Source organism: Diadema antillarum, unplaced genomic scaffold, assembly GCF_040938485.1.
Source record: "Diadema antillarum isolate AM-2024a unplaced genomic scaffold, OU_Dant_1.0 scf00000023, whole genome shotgun sequence".
NCBI classification, from domain to species: Eukaryota; Metazoa; Echinodermata; class Echinoidea; order Diadematoida; family Diadematidae; genus Diadema; species Diadema antillarum.
This window is the reverse complement of record NW_027270912.1, coordinates 1,739,572-1,756,036: the sequence shown is the minus strand read 5'-3', so window position 1 is coordinate 1,756,036 and position 16,465 is coordinate 1,739,572.

Below are 16,465 nucleotides of genomic sequence, written 5' to 3'. Positions count from 1 at the left end.
AGAAGAGAAATATCACTATGTCATTAGTAGTGGTAGTCTTTAGGCACAATTTGCATACCTGTACATCCAAAGTGTGAAGTACAGAAGCCAGATGTACTTTGGAGCAGGTGATGTCACCGTGTGTTGATGGTACGATATGTTCAGTGAGTTAGGGTTTGTTTTGTTTTTGCCTGTGTTTGATGTATAATATCCTTTCCATTGTATATGTATAGTTCACTCCTTTCCTGGAGTATCTGATGCACAAGGTGCCACATGGCTAGAATTATATGGAAAAGTTGAGATTTAGCTGGATGGAGTATGCTTTGCACTGACTAATCCTTGGTCCATGGTGGGGTGGGGGGGGGGGGGGAGGAGGAGGAGAGGGGGATTACCAAATCATTGGCTGTGCATTATATGGACTTTGACCATAGCTGCAAGGGGATATCACAAAGTCCAAGTTGGTTTTGTATACATAATGCACATGAAATTATTAAACCATGCTAAATATCTCCAAGATGAGAAGCTTGAGGCAATGGTGTATTAAATAAACTTTTTGGGGAGACAAAGAAAAATCTACAAATTTTTCAAGCAGTGCATGGAATTATTTCTTACTTAATGATATGTTGTAGGTATACCACTATGTATCTGGAAGAAAGAAAGACGGAAACATCCAAACATTCCTCCCTTTGTACTGCCCATACAATGAAAATGCTGGCTTGCAGTGTTTAGTAGCCCAGTTGGTATGTGGCATCTTGCCTCATTTATTAGATATTGACAAATGCCCACATTGCCATTGACTGACATAGTCTCTTGTAGTCGTATGATCATCTCTTTCCAAGCCCTACATGTCAAATCAAGGGGATTGTCAATTTCGCGGATGATACCTCTGAATTTATACCAAACCACGTGCAAAGTGTGACAGAGTATAAAACTGTTGGAAGAGGAATGCGCTTTTACGCTTCTGTCTTATGCACTTTATTTCAGAAATTGACAGGAATGGAAAATGAATTCAGCATCTTTGTGGATTTCAAGCATTAATAGACTATTAACATGCCAAATTTAGTTATAAAAGCATTGACTACAGTGTGTATATATATATTTTTGCATTCTGCACAAATTTAAGTCATGAGAGAATATTAGATCAGCTAATATGGAGCAGATCAGATGGGGTAGTTGTGATTCATGTGCCATATGCATTGCACAGGAGGCTCTGCTGACAGTATTGTTTGGATGGACGTTGAGGGGACTGAGAAGTTAAAGATCTGAATGATGCACTCAAGCCCACAAAATATTTGTATGTCTTCTTTGTTGGAATGATAGTTGTCATTTGTGTGCTCTGCGTTCAATAGAACTTGTGAGGACATTCATCTTTGCAACAAGTTCTTTTAAACTTGAATTGCTCAGTTATGTACCAGCGTATCTTGTGATCTATTTATTTTTTATTTATTTATTTTTTTTTTTGGGGGGGGGGATGGGGAGGGGCAAGGAGGTCAAGGGACATTGGAGGCATTTCTGTCAAGCAAATCTTGTGATTGAATCTGTGTTCGTACAGAGTCTTACCACACTATGGTTGGTGACTGGGTGAACACTCTGTAATCGTGCAAGAATGCAGGTACATGCAGGCAAGGGTAATGACAAAATGGACTCCATTTGCAAAGTTCTGAGAGAGGCTTGAATGCAATTTTGAAAGCTGTAATTTGGAGTACATTCAAAAATACTGTCATTCATTGTCATTGTACCTCATGTTTTGGTTTTCATAATGCCTACACATTGCATTTACAAAGATATTATGATTGCTGCTCTTCCTGTACAAAAGGTCTTGTGTCTGTAGGCAGCCTTTAGTTTGCGTTCTGCCCAAAATCTAAGAGTGGTGTTATTCACGTGCATGGCATATAGTGGGTATGCATGATTTTTGTGACTAGTTGTTAGAGACTTGACTTTTACCTGTATGGAAGGTCATGTGACCTTTGTCTTTTGATGCCTTATTTCTGGTACTGTATGTGATTTATTTATTCATTGGCACATTCAGATGTAGATATCGTATTATGTACTTTCATTTAGAGCAAGTGATGAACTTTAAAACTTTTTTGTTCACTAGTCAAAGGTCTACCGATAATTGTATCCCCCGAACAGAGTTCGGAGGATACTGTGGATTTGGCCTCGTCGCGCCGCGTCCGCCGCCGCCGCCGCAGCAGAGATTTTCTTGTGAGCGCTCTACCAACTGTGTTTCTTTTCCGATCATCTTCAAATTTGGGATGAAGGTGTATTATGGTTAGACGAAGACGCCTATTGTTTTTTGGTGATGGCGCCCTCGCTTGTTCCGTCTTTATACATGAAAAGGTAAATTCAATAGGGTCTGCTTGTGAGCGCTCTACTGGCTGCAGTTCTTCTTTGATCATCTTCAAATTTGGCATGAAGGTGTATTATGGTAAGACAAAGATGCCTATTGTTTTTGGTGATGGCGCCCTCGCTTGTTCCGTCTTTATACATGAAAAGGTAACTTTTAAAGGGTCTGCTTGTGTGTGTGACGCTGGCCTTGTTTCTTGACCAATTTTTTTCAAATATGGTATGTAAATATATCATAGTCAAACCTATACATCTATACCTATTGATAATGCTGCCCTCACTGTTCCACCTTTTACAGGGTCAAAGGTCATCTTGATCATGTCAAAATTTGCAAAAGTGCTTATTTATGCAATAGCTTGATTGTTACCCAACAGATTTTATTCAGACTTGCTAGGGAGGAGTATGGGTGATCATTCTACATGAAGGACACAACAGTTTGTGGTGACGGCGCCCTCAGTGTTCCAACTTTGGATGCCAGTGCTCAGTTCTTGTGTGTACTCTATCAGCCACATTTCAGCAAATTTGGCAAAAAGGTACATTATAGTGAAATGAAGATGCCCATATATTTTTTGGTGGTGGCGCCCTCGCTTGTTCCGTCTTTATACATGAAAAGGTAAATTTTACAGGGTCTGCTTGTGTGTGCGACCCTACCTTGTTTCTTGACCGATTTTTTTCAAATTTGGTATGTAAATGTATCATAGTCAAATCTATACACCTACACCTATTTGGATTTTATTGTATCCTGCAACAGTTGCCATATCATACAGAATTCTGGCCTAAGAAGTAATCCAGATGGAGTACGGGAGACGGGTTCGGGGGATACATGTGCTCGATTGCGAGTGCTTCTAGTCATAGATGTTTTGCTGACCCTAGTGTTTATGTTGGCATTTCTAGAATAATGTGAAGATCTAGATTAATCATACTAACATTAGTATTTTGTTTCATATTCACTGTCCAGATGACAGTGGAAATTGGCATTGCACAGCCAGACATGGATGTGTAACTATAAACTAGAATGCTAATTTGATGTTGCCTGGATTGAAGACTGCTATTTTGGGGTCGATACACAATATGATGTCGTAGCTTCTCTTCGTTCGTGCACACACGAGTGACAGAGGGGGAGTGGCAATCATCTACTGGCGACGATGATAATACATTTTGCAGCCAATCAGAAGATGATCCAGAGGACAAAAGCAAACTGACCCCTCCCCTCTTCCTAAGTAATTTGGATATTGTCTTAAACATGTCTTAAGGGATCCCTTTTGTCTGTATATTGATCAGTATGCATGTAGTAATGATGCCATTGCTCAGGGAGTAATTACAGTGCACTCGCGTTATAACGAACACAGTTATAACGAAATTCGGGTTATAACGAAGTAAAAATTCAGGCTGCAATGTTATCCACCTTATGTATTTTTATTGTTTATTTGTTCGGGTATAACGAAATTTCGATATAACGAAAGAAAACTGCCGGTCCCGAGGACTTCGTTATAACGGGAGTCCACTGTATCCAGACTCTCTCATGCGATAGTGGCATTTTCTAGTCCAAAAACAAGACACTCTTTTCACTTGTTGTAGTCATTATTATGGTTCATGTGTTATTCCTGTAGTGCACATAAAATAACATTTCATAACCTGAAAGGTGAATTCAGTTTTTTAATGTTGTGCTCTTATCACCTGTTCTCTTCTTTGTTTTTCTCTCTATGCACATACATTTGCAATGTCAGGTGTAGCGTCACCAAAATCTTTTTCATCATACTATATATTGTATGTTTCGCCTGGCTACAATAAGTGCCAATATTGCATTGGCTTGTTTTTGACTGTCGGCACTTTTCTATGAACATGATGTTAGACCTTCCCCAGTCATTTATGTGTATTGGTGTGTGTCTATGTGTGTATGTATGTTATGGGGTTAGAAGGGAGAATTATGCACAAAGGCAAGCTCTTTTGTGATGGAGATGAGTGTTGTACAAGGATATTGTAGGTATACTGGCATAGTAGTGCTCCTCATAAGTCATTGCAGTGACAATATACAAATGACACATGGGTCTGAGTGCGTCAGTTGGAATTGGGTACATGAAGTAACTATGGAATGCATAGGAATGTTTAGGCTAAATTTCACAGTTACCGCATACACACTATTCCTACTGACACACAAAAAAGACATGTGTGTCATCTATTTCATAAAATGGGGGACAATTTTCGTGCCAGAAATTTTGATCATGTAACCTGATGGCAGATTTACTGGATGCATTTCCTTTTAGCTTGCCATAGACGAACACCATTGATCCAGTACTTCAAAAGCATGCATCCAGTAATTACTGGATGCATCGTTTGCTAGGCAATAGGCATCTCTTATTTAGTGGGGAAACGATCTAATTGCATAGTCTGTGAGGCAGCATGTGGCCAGTAAAAAGCGACACAGCTCTCGACCAATGAGATTGCAGGATTTGCGCTACGCATTCTATAAAACTGTTTTCATCACTCTTTTAAGAAGAATCGGGAAAATGCCAACAGATGTATCGACCAAGAGGGAAGGGGTGTTTGTGGGAATTATTTTGTGGCTGATTCAAGGGTCATTTGTTATGATACTTCACTGACTTGATGAAAAATTATAAAAGATAAATACGCAAAGCTGCATGTACTGAAGAGTTTGTTGTGCACACAAGGGCCTCCTCTGGCCCTCAAATTTTATATGGATCTGTCCCCCTGCACAATAGGCATACCTGGTACAGTATTTTGTGCATCAAGTTTTATAAAGGACAAAATAAAGCATAATGCCATGTGTACAGGAGTGTATATTCTGATTGACATGTGTACATTCCATACCTCCCTCTCAGGCACAATGCGAGTGGCTAAGATAGTTGTGATGGGCTCATGCTGATGGACACCAAATTCTGATCACTACATGTTTTCTTGAGCTTCACCTTTCACTGCTGCACTTTTGTTGTTGCTGTTGTAACTCTACACTGTGGAATGGGTGTCGATGTTGGCTAATTGTGCTTTGAGTGTAAACAGGAAAGCTTATTATATCTGAAACCGGTGACAAACATCCGTTCCAGCTCTAAGTTTACATAATCATATAAAGTTAGGATTACAGATTTGGGTGTGATACCAAACTGTATTGTGTATGTGTGTGTGTGGTTTTTTTTTTTTCCTACTTGGATGTTGCAACCCGTTGTGAAACATCAATTTGGGCGAAAAGTGCTAGATAGTGTAATTCTAAAGAACAGCCGTTTACCACTATACACAGTAGGTATCCTTCCCAACTGCCACTATCATTTACTGTGACAGTAGCAGTGGATACAAGTAGTTAAGGAAGCTCCTCAGATGTGCTTCATGTCTGATAATTATGGTGGCAGGCTTCTTACGTAGGAAATCATTTCCAAGTCATATAACTGACAACAAGCGAGTGTTGATCGATGTCGGTTCCCTTGAATTGCTTTTGTGGAACACACAGGCAGGCTTGATGAGCACTGCCTTGGCATATTGTATCAGAATTGCTGCCCTCAATGCTCCTACACTGTATACCTGCACAGTCCAGTCTCAAATCGAGCCAACCTGGGCCCCATTTCATAAAGAGTTGATATGATAGCAACTCTTGCTGGAATGGCAATTGTCATGGTAACGACAAGAATCCAGCTTCCTGATTGGCTGTAGCTATTGGAAATTGCCATTCCAGCAAGAGTTGCTATCTTAACATCTTTTATGAAATGGGGTCCCGGTTCAGGTAAAATACCAACAGTAGTCCACTCTTATCAAACGTGTGTATCAGTCAGTTTCATAAAAAAAAAACTTTACATTGATAAGATTTAGATACACTGTATGTCTGTTGTGATGTACTGGTACAAACTCTGCCCTCATTTCAATTTTGCTAGGTCCCTTGGAGGTTCTTCACTCCCAATTGCATAGACAGTTGTAACATGTTTGAAAATGGCTCGAGAATGCATTCTTTTGTAAACTCTTCTGAAGCAATCAAGATTTCTTCATTGTGCCTGTTTGTATCTCCAGGTAGGCCCTGTATATTAAAATATTTGTGTGATTATGAACAAAAGACTTAAACTCCGGGCAGTACGATGACTTGACTTCACTTTAATTTTAGTGTGAGTGCACAGTAGATTTTTGAGTAAAGTGCTGTTATTGAGTACTTAGAGTATTGTGTTCAGTTTCACAATCAAGTTTACTGTTAATGTACAATGTTGTAAAACTATATCCAAGAACTCAAAGAAAAGTCACACATTTTTTTTTTTTTGGATGCACACTATACTCCCGTATATTTTTTGCAGTATGCATGGAAACCTATTACATGTAAACAGGGTTGTACATGGGCTCATAATTATGTGAAATGTTTATTGCAATGTTTGTATACGTGAGGTAGTTGTGTGAAGTCCTAAGCTGACAAACTGGAGAATGATGTAGTACTTGTGGGCATAGAAAAAATTGAGCTCATGAAAGGATAAGATTTCAGAAAAATTGCTAATACTACTACAAATAGGACACTTTAATCTTTAATGAGTCCCAGTGTGGACAGTGGATTTTATGTAGACTATTGCTTCTATAAGCAGAACTTTTAAAAATGATGTATGCCAGCTAGGCAAAGCCATCATCAACAATGCCACCATTAAACAATGCATTTCCTTTCACACAAAACTTCGTGTAGAAGGAGGATGTGTTTGTTTTGTAATGTTTTCTTTTTTCTTTTTAAAGGAAAAACATTTAGGTAATGGGAACAAAAGCAGTAAAAATGCATAATGCAGTGTTCAAGGGAACATAGTAATATTTTGACAGAACCCACAGAAATCATTTAGGCTGTAGCATACACAGATATTATATGTGACAGTTCTTTTTCTTTCCTGTTCATTATATGATCATATGTATGAATAGATTGTACAGTATAATTTGTGTACTTTTTAATAATTGAAAATAAAAAAGGACATGATAAATGATGAAGTGTAATTCAGACTGATATTTAGTAAAGCTTTAGTGTGGTGCACAATCTTACTATGTGTATGTGTGTGCCTGTGTGTTTGTACATACACTGTATATGTTTTCATATTTTTATGTGGATGTGTTCAAACAAAGACTGTGGCGGAGAATACACAAATCTTACGACACCCGACACACACCAACTGGACACAATCATTATTGTGAAGATGTGGTTCATTCCATGATTGATTCTGAACCCTTCCAAGACTCTATACAGAACACACCAGGTTCCAGGAGGCAGTGCATCAAGAGTCATCACCACTGGAAAGACACTAACCCGATTGCAAGCCTCTAATAAGAGTTTTCACAAAATTAACCTTTTATTCGAAGATTTCAGACTCCTTCCTCATGTCTCTCAGAAACTTAAGAACACTTTCCTTTGAATAAATAGATATATGTTTGAATATATATTCATTTAATCTGATGAGGACTTAAGTCCATGAGCTGGTTCCAATACACAAAAGATGAAAAGAAGAGATTGCTATGCATGGATTAGCATCCAACAACTTCATGGCTGCACCAAATTTTGGACACATCTGGAAACCCTGAACGTGTGCGATGTGTTGAAAATTTGATGGAACCATTAGAAGTAGTTGAATGCTGATAATACATTACAATTTCTTTTCATATTTTGTATTATATCTATTTACTCATATCTAGCTATATATATTTATATATACATAATATATAGGTATATGCATATAAAGAGAGACAGACAGAGAGAGAGAGAGAAAGAGTAAAGGGGAGGGAGGTCTGAATCGGGTAAATATCGGCTCTTGATTTGATGCTACTAGTACATGTACAGTATGACCAATAAAACGTTAACTGCAACAACCAGTTGTAGATTCAAGGGTACAATATGCCCATTTTTTAAACCCTTTCAGTGCTCTGCAAATGGGGTTATGACACAGCATCACAAAATATTTCACCTTTCAATAACAATCACAATATATTTCACCATTCAATAACAGAATCATAAGTGTGCAGTGCCTGAAAATGGAATATAAATATACTTGTGAGTGCACTTTGCACTTTGTATAAGTTACATAAAATCTTAAGCTTTTTCCACAAGTATTAAAGATCAAATTAAAACACCATCTCGCCATACAATAAATTGGAAATTTGGAATGCATGGCTTTAGTTCTTAAAAGAATACTGTATTGTTTGCAATAAGTGTTGTGATCAGAGTTACATTTCATTACTGGAAAGTCATTCTATGCAACTCTGCAACCAGTGATAATTCTACAAAGGAGGGCAGGAGAAGTATCCACTACAGAACAGTACAGAACCTAAACGTATCTACATGAAGCAAACAGCAATTCCTAAAATCCAGTACTTAAGAATGTACACACTTGGACCTTCACATTTCTATACAATTTACAATATAATCATGGTGTAAAGAATTCCTTGGGCTGCCAACAAATATGTGTGCATCTTTCCAGGAATTGTATAAAGTCAAATTGATCTCATTACACATTTTTCTATAATGCATTGATGATTACATATGTCAACCTCAAATAGCCAAAGTGTTTAGAAGCACAAGCAAAGTGGTAATGTAGTGTGGTAACACATACTTTGAACATTAAACGTTTCACTAGTACAAAGCACTTAGGATCTATAACACTGAAAGAGGGAGGGGGACTTGCATTTAAAAGATTAGTTAAAATAACAGAATGGTGAAATCGAGAAGTTCAGCTTGAATCTTGTCATTTTGATCAAGTACATTGTACATAGGGATTATTATGTCAGATCATGAAATGAAGACATTTATTTCTTAGGCTAAATAGCATCAGTTATGTGGATGCAGAAAATGCAAGGCTGACTATTTAAAATCAGCTGTTGAAATGTCAGGAAGACATCTGGTGACTGTAAGGGATACATTAATGTAACACAATCACAGCTAAAGATGCTTAATATGGACAATGTACAAGCTTGAGAAAATACTTTCAAATACATGTACTCTCTATTCTTCTGGGGGCCACTTTGGTACAACCTGTTTAGTGGCTGAACATGTTGAGTGAAACAAGAGCTCCCCTTCTCTTTGTTCTTGCCTTTCACCCATCTGATTGTTGGTGTCATCATCAGAATGGCCAGCTGACACATTGTGACGCGTCAGCCAGGGATGCAGTGCTGGTACAACGTGAGGAGATCCATCATCATCATCTTCATGGCTCCAGGAATGAGAACTGGTCTGCGAAGGAGTACTGAGCTGTGAGAGCTCCCACCACCAGTTGTCATCATCAGTGTCTGCTGTATGTTCTGGCACCGATGATGACGTCATTACATTAGTCGCATCACAGGCATCTGGATCATCGATGGAAACGACTCCTGTGACAGATGTGTCCTTGCTCTCACAAGGCCCAGAGTGCACCTGCTGTGTTTGCAATGGTTCATCATGATCACCTTGACCTGTACAATTTTCACCAATGGGAATTATTTGATCACCTGTCTGCTCAGCATGACTTGTACTCAGTTGGGGCACTGTAGAGTCTGGTGGTACAAATGTTGATAAAATACATGTGCCTTCATCTTTGTTCACTGTTGAACGGTCAAGGTCATCACACCAAATGTCATGATAACTCCTTGTGTCATCATAGTAGTCAGTGCTTGAGATGGCAGGACAAAATGTTGTACAGTCATTCGCCTGGTGCCATATGCTACAGCAAGAACTTGGCCTACATGCAGTGTTTTTGTGATCACAGGATTCATTTGTGCTATCTTCAGTAGATATTGAAGGACGATAGAAAGTACTGTCTTGTGAAATATCCGCATATTCAGGGAGAACTTCAAAGCAATGCAAATCGGGAACAGCATCACGTAGAGCCATTTTCCAGAAATCTTGCTCCAGACAAGATAATTATGTAAACACTGTCAGCCAATCTGAAACGAAAAAAAAAAATGCAAACAGCACAATGTCGTTATGTGATAGGGCAATTCATCATTGCTCTGTAATTCAACTATTACCATGCTTCTTCAACTGACACTGCAATAGTTTCTACTTTTAATCTAGAATCTAGTGGTAAATGGTCCACTTTGCTTTAAATAGAAAACAAGGTCCAAACTTTGCAATGTTCATTATCTTTTTCAAGACAAGTTGAGGCCTTTGCCACTGTTTTATTGTTAGTTAGACCAACTCCTGGTAGAGTCTAATCAGTTTTAATTTTGCCAGTTTGCCCAACATAAGCATTCTTCTTTACTGAATAATAAATTACAAGAGTTTATTTACTGAACAGAATTTGCTAGATGCTAGATTATAGATACCCCTACTCTAGGGCCTGTAGACCTAGATTAGTTACATAGTTATGGGTAATCTTGGCCTGCGGGTAAACTCGGCCCCCACCGCGCGCATTTCAAGTGGCCGAGTTTACCAGCTACTGAGCTAGATAATTAGAAGGGCTAGACTCGTAGGCGGAGTTTTCCCATAACTCTGTACACATCTAGAACAAAGGTTCTACCTCATTTATAGAACCTTATTTGTTAAATCCAATTTCACAATAGTGGCCATCGATAACTTGAGCTTGATTAAGTGAAACTTACATGTTAACACGGTAGGTCTAACATTAGACTAGTTGATTAAGACAGAAGTGTATCTTTGTGAAACACCTCCCACTCCCAGGTAGGGCACTGAGCAGTGGCGCTCCTTTTGCTTTATGACACTGCCGAGTGCTGCAGCGTTAACGTTAGGTCTAATGTCAGTAATGATTTTAGAATTCTACTCTAGTCTAACGTTAAGAAATAACGTTAACGTTAGAACTCTAGAGTAGCTGACCCAGTTTGCGGCAGGTTAAGGCCTTTTCAAGGGTATTTAGTAGTATTCTGGTAAAATGGGCAACAGAAATTAAATATTTCAATCTTTCTTTCTTTTTTATTGGAAGAGGTATCAAAGGCCTCTTGACACTGCATCACAATTTTGTATGGTGGACAATTACCCTAGTCATAATACTGTATATGAATCAATTTCATGCAGAAAATTTTCAACCACCAAGAGGACCCGGTTTGCGGCAGGGGGGTCCAGTTTGCAGCACCCCACACAAAAATGGCCCCTGATTTCTTCAAACATTAATGTTAAAATTTTGCAAAAACAAAATATTTTTTGATGTTCCAACTAGTTTTCAGTTTGTTGAACACTTTATTTGGATTCATTATCTCGATCCTTCACGATTTCATAGTTTTTCAAGATCGCATGTATTTCATCAATTTCCACCCTTTTTGACATGTAAAATAGCGCTATGTGCGTAAATCCCATAACATATGTTATAACAGTTAACGTTAGGGGTGTTGCAAACTGGACCCATTCCCGACATTTTGGTCACTGTTGCAATTCTCAAAACTGACAAAGGAAATGAAATTTAGAATATTTAACACAGTTACATGAGGAATCCTTACCATGCCAGGCCTCTTTTGATAGTAAGATTTTGTACAAAGATACAAGGCCAAGGGATGATGGTGGTTGCCTAGCAACAGAACAAAATCTTAACGTTTTGTTAAGAAAGTCATACTTTTTTAAAAACAGCGTGACACAGACGGTCTAAATCAGAATTATGAAGGCCATCATCGAAGTTATTTCATGATTCTGGTATCAAAAGAAAACTGGACCCCTGCAGCAAACTGGTGCCCCGACTCTAACTTAAAAGGCTAAGGGCAGTAACGCTAAAGTCAAGAGTAAGAGTAACATAAGGCTATTAAGTTCATTGAGAACTTTCTCAGCTATTTATTAGACCCTTTCGAAGTCTTGTCAGAAAGTCAGATTAAAATCGGCAAAGCTAATTGATGCAGTTACACGTTCAAAAGGGCAGCATAGAAATATAGACCAAATATAGTCACTTACCCTCAAATTTGCCTCGTCAACCGGGCCGTATAGAATTCTAGTAGGCCTTGTACGTACCCCGTTAAGACGACAGCTCCTTCATGTGATCGATAGTATCTAGTACCGGTACCGGTACCGGTATCGTATGCGATGATAACTGACTGATCGGAATGAGTGTGATACAGTGATACGACAATGGCGCTTTCAATTTGCACGATTTTATGTTGGCTATCGATCTAATTGGGGTGGGGATTGGGGTGGGCAGGACGTGAATTTGGCGACCGGCCTCGGTACGACTGGGGATTGGGCCTACACTGCTTACTGGTAACTTGTCTTTGAGGTATTTTGTTTCAGTTGTTTGTTTGTTTTACACAACATACTGTAGTAGGTAACCTATGAATAATTGGTGATCGAAGCTCAGCCACTGCACTCACGGTCGCCAAATGCTAAATAGTCTTACTTGTTGGAAACCAAATGGGGATTTCTTCAGCTGACAAGCAAAAAGCAAAAAAAAAACAAAAACAAAAAACAAAAACAAAAACAAAAACACAAAACAAAACAAAAATAAAACAAAAAACAAAACACAAACAAAAAAAAAACCCACAAAAAAAACTAACCCCCCCGCAAAAAGAAACCCCGAATAAATAAAAAGGCTTTTGAACAGCGAAACCAGGGGGGCGTTTCATCAACGAGTTCGTCGGGGGTTTTCACCGACGAATTTGCTATCAGCCAATCAGACGCAAGGATTTACACTGACAACTGTTAAAAGCTAATGAAATCCTTGGTCTGATTGGCTGATAGCAAATTCGTCGGTGAAAACTCCGACGAACTCGTTGATGAAACGCCCCCCAGGTGTCACTTCCGGGTTTCTTCAGCAGAGAGCCTGCTGACAAAAAAGAAAAAAGAAAAAAGAAGAAGTCTTCAGCGCAAAAACAAAGCCGTACCGCGCTCACCGAGGTTTCTCTTACTTTCTAGTGCTACTTCCGCACTTCCGGAGTAAAAAAAAAAAAAGAAAAAAAAAGAAAAATGGGGGGGGGGGGCAAAGTGGTGACATCTTTATTATGTATACAGCTGTACTTCCTTTGTTTGGTGCAAAAAAAAAAGCAAGCAAAAAAGTGCCCCCCCCCCCCCCCCCCCCCCCCCCCCCCCCGTCGGCCATGTATAGGACCCTATCATATCAAACACAGTTCAGCTCAGATTTACACTTTTCCACATAGCCTATACAGTGTGTACTTTGGGACGGGATTGAGTTTCGTTTTTATAAGATAAGTTTTTTTTTGTGAGTGTGTGTGCGTGTGCGATTGTAAGAGTTCTTGTGTGTTTGTAAGTGTGTGTGTGTAAGTGTGTGTAGCACCTATTTGTAAACATGAAAATTTGATACCAAATCCCTGTTGGGACTCATGGTTTTCATACCCACACGGGTCCCACAAGGGCCCCACATTGATAGGACGTAAAGGGCACATATTATGAATATTCATACATTTTTATGAATATTCAAGTGAGACATTTGGGTGAACTAATTTAAGAAACCATGTCTTCACAGACTATTACGGAGCCCGCCAGTTGACATGAGGAAAAAAAAAACAAAACTCAATGAATAATTGCGTTCCCTCGCCGCAATAATTATTGCGTTCCCACGCAATATTATTGCGTGGGAACGCAATAAGGAATCGCAATAATATTGCGTTCCCTCGCAATAATTATTGCGTTCCCTCGCAATATTATTATTATATATTATTATTAATAATATTGCGTGGGAACGCAATAATATCGCGAGGGAACACAATATTATTGCTTTTCCTTATTGCGAGGGAACGCAATAATTTTTGCCAGGGAACGCAGGGAACGCAATGATATTGCGTGGGAACGCAATAATATTGCGAGTTAATGCAATAATTATTGCGAGGGAACGCAATAATCCAGCATTGAGTTGTTGTTTTTTTTTAAGTCACCTGGCGGGCTCCGAATAAGCCCGCCAGTATAACGAACACTGCCGAGGGAACGCAATAATCCATTGAGTTTTTTTTTTTTTTTTTCCTCATGTCACCTTGCGGGCTTACGCAATAATTATTGCGAGGGAACGCAATAATTACTGCGAGGGAACGCAATAATTATTGCGAGGGAACGCAATAGTATACGAGGGAACGCAATAATATTGCGAGGGAACGCAAGAATATTGCGTGGGAACGCAATGATATTGAGAGGGAACGCAATAATCCATTGAGGTTTTTTGTCCTCATGTCACCTGGCGGGCTCTGTAGACTATAGTGTTTTGCAGGGTAGGCCTATATAAAAAACCGTGACACACAATCATCAGTTAGGATTAGGAAGTAGGAGGTATAATAGGCACAGTGAGCAGGATTTTCTTCCTTTTTTATCTTTTTTTTTTTTTAAATACGGGAGTATACAGTATGATAGGGGAGAGCGGGGAGAAGTGGGACATTATTTCAAGTTCGCCGATTTTCTTCTGATATCTTTTTATAAAAGAGATGATTACATTTCCTTGCGGGCTTGCATGAAGGTTCATACGGTAGGTTACATAAAGAGCTATAAACTGGGGGTGGCACTGTTCTCAATTTTCTGCAGTTAATGAAAAGAAAAAACCTTATTTTGGGGGAGAAGTTGACCCACCCGTGGGTAAAGTGGGACAACGGCAAGGGAGAAATGGGACGGTGTTGGTAAAGTGGGGTAAAGTGTGACATCCTATAAACATGTCGGAAAAGTCAAAGTTTGAAGGCGTAATGAAACATTGGTAATGAAAACAGTCAAACATGCTTTAAAATGATCTTTATTTCAACAAAACAAGTTTGAACAACATGTTTGAAAATCTGAACTGTTTTACATGTAATGCTATTATGAGGGACAAATGGGACACGTTGTCCCAACTGTCCCTCACATGGCATATACATAGATATGTACAACTGCTCAGTAACCATGCAGGCATTTGTCAAAAACAAGTTATATTAGTTGCATATCAATAAGGCTCACCACCAGCTTCAATTGTGCCCTTGAAATCATGAATACAAAGACAACAGGTTAATTAACCTGATTTAAAAAAAAAATCATATTTGGGGGAAAATTTTCAATAGCAATTTATGCACACTTAGAATTTGCCGAACTGCATGGCTTTCTTAATGTGATGTATGGTTGCAAGGGACTTATTGTAGATATTAGCCAATCGCTGATTGGTTGAACAGTTTTTGATTCAGAGGACGTGTCCCACTTGACCCGCGTCCCAACTCACCCCGCTCTCCCCTACTTTTGTCGGTAAAATGGCGGAACATATTTTGTGCCAAACGAGCTTGTGTGATGCATCTTTTGAATCGAATATAAGTTCATTCTTATAAAGACGACTGATAACAACCATGTTCTTGGAACCCTTTAGTTTTCTTCTCGTACAAGTAGCATCCTTGATGATTGTGAGTCATTTACTTGCTTTAATAAGAGTGCTACTGTCAGTATCAGTCTGGCAGAAAAAGTACAACTCCAGTATCTACGGAAGAAGGCCTCTTTAAGGTAGCTATCGGATCGATGTTATCTCTCAAGGGAACAAAAGTAACTTCATGTTCGCAAGGTGGTGGAAAACCCATGTCCTCCATGAAAAGATCCATATCCTAATTCTTGGGCAGAAATTCAAGTGACAATGTGGATTTATCATTTTTTAGTTGTATGCTGCCAATAATATGAAAAAGAGACATTCACAAGTCAGAAGGGCATAACTTATGAATTTTGTGAATTACTCTGTCGTTATGGGCATATAGGCCTACCTCAAAATTTGTCAGGGACTCCATGGATGCCTAAATGAATTTGAATCTTGACATCGCGACGGACAGAAAGAAACTCTGCTATAACAAGGACAAGAACGAAAACAAGGACGGAACAGGCAGGAATGTGAACAAACTAAAGGAAGAAAGGGAAACCAAAACGAGTGGTGTACCAAGTGCCGTTTTTATTTTCGAAAGATCACCAAGGCACAGGTAAAAATTAAGCTTCAATGAAGATTTGCCAATTAATAAAAATGTTAATATCATAAAATACATTAATCATCAACATGTTATATTATTGGATAATATGTTAACGTTAGAAATAATGTTCAGATTGAGAGATGGAGGTATGAACCCCAATCATCAAAGGCACAATAGCATCCGGGGAATTTTATTTTTAGTGCACCCATAGAAAATTTGACAGCTATTTTGCCTAATAATGTAGCCATGGAACTCCATCTTTTGAACCTCTTTGGTAACACTCATAAGTGCCCTTTGAGGTACGTAATCGCTGTACAAAAGACTGAAAGACCATTGAAAGATTTTTCACGAAAGGCTGCCAAAAAATAAACTATTTTGAACC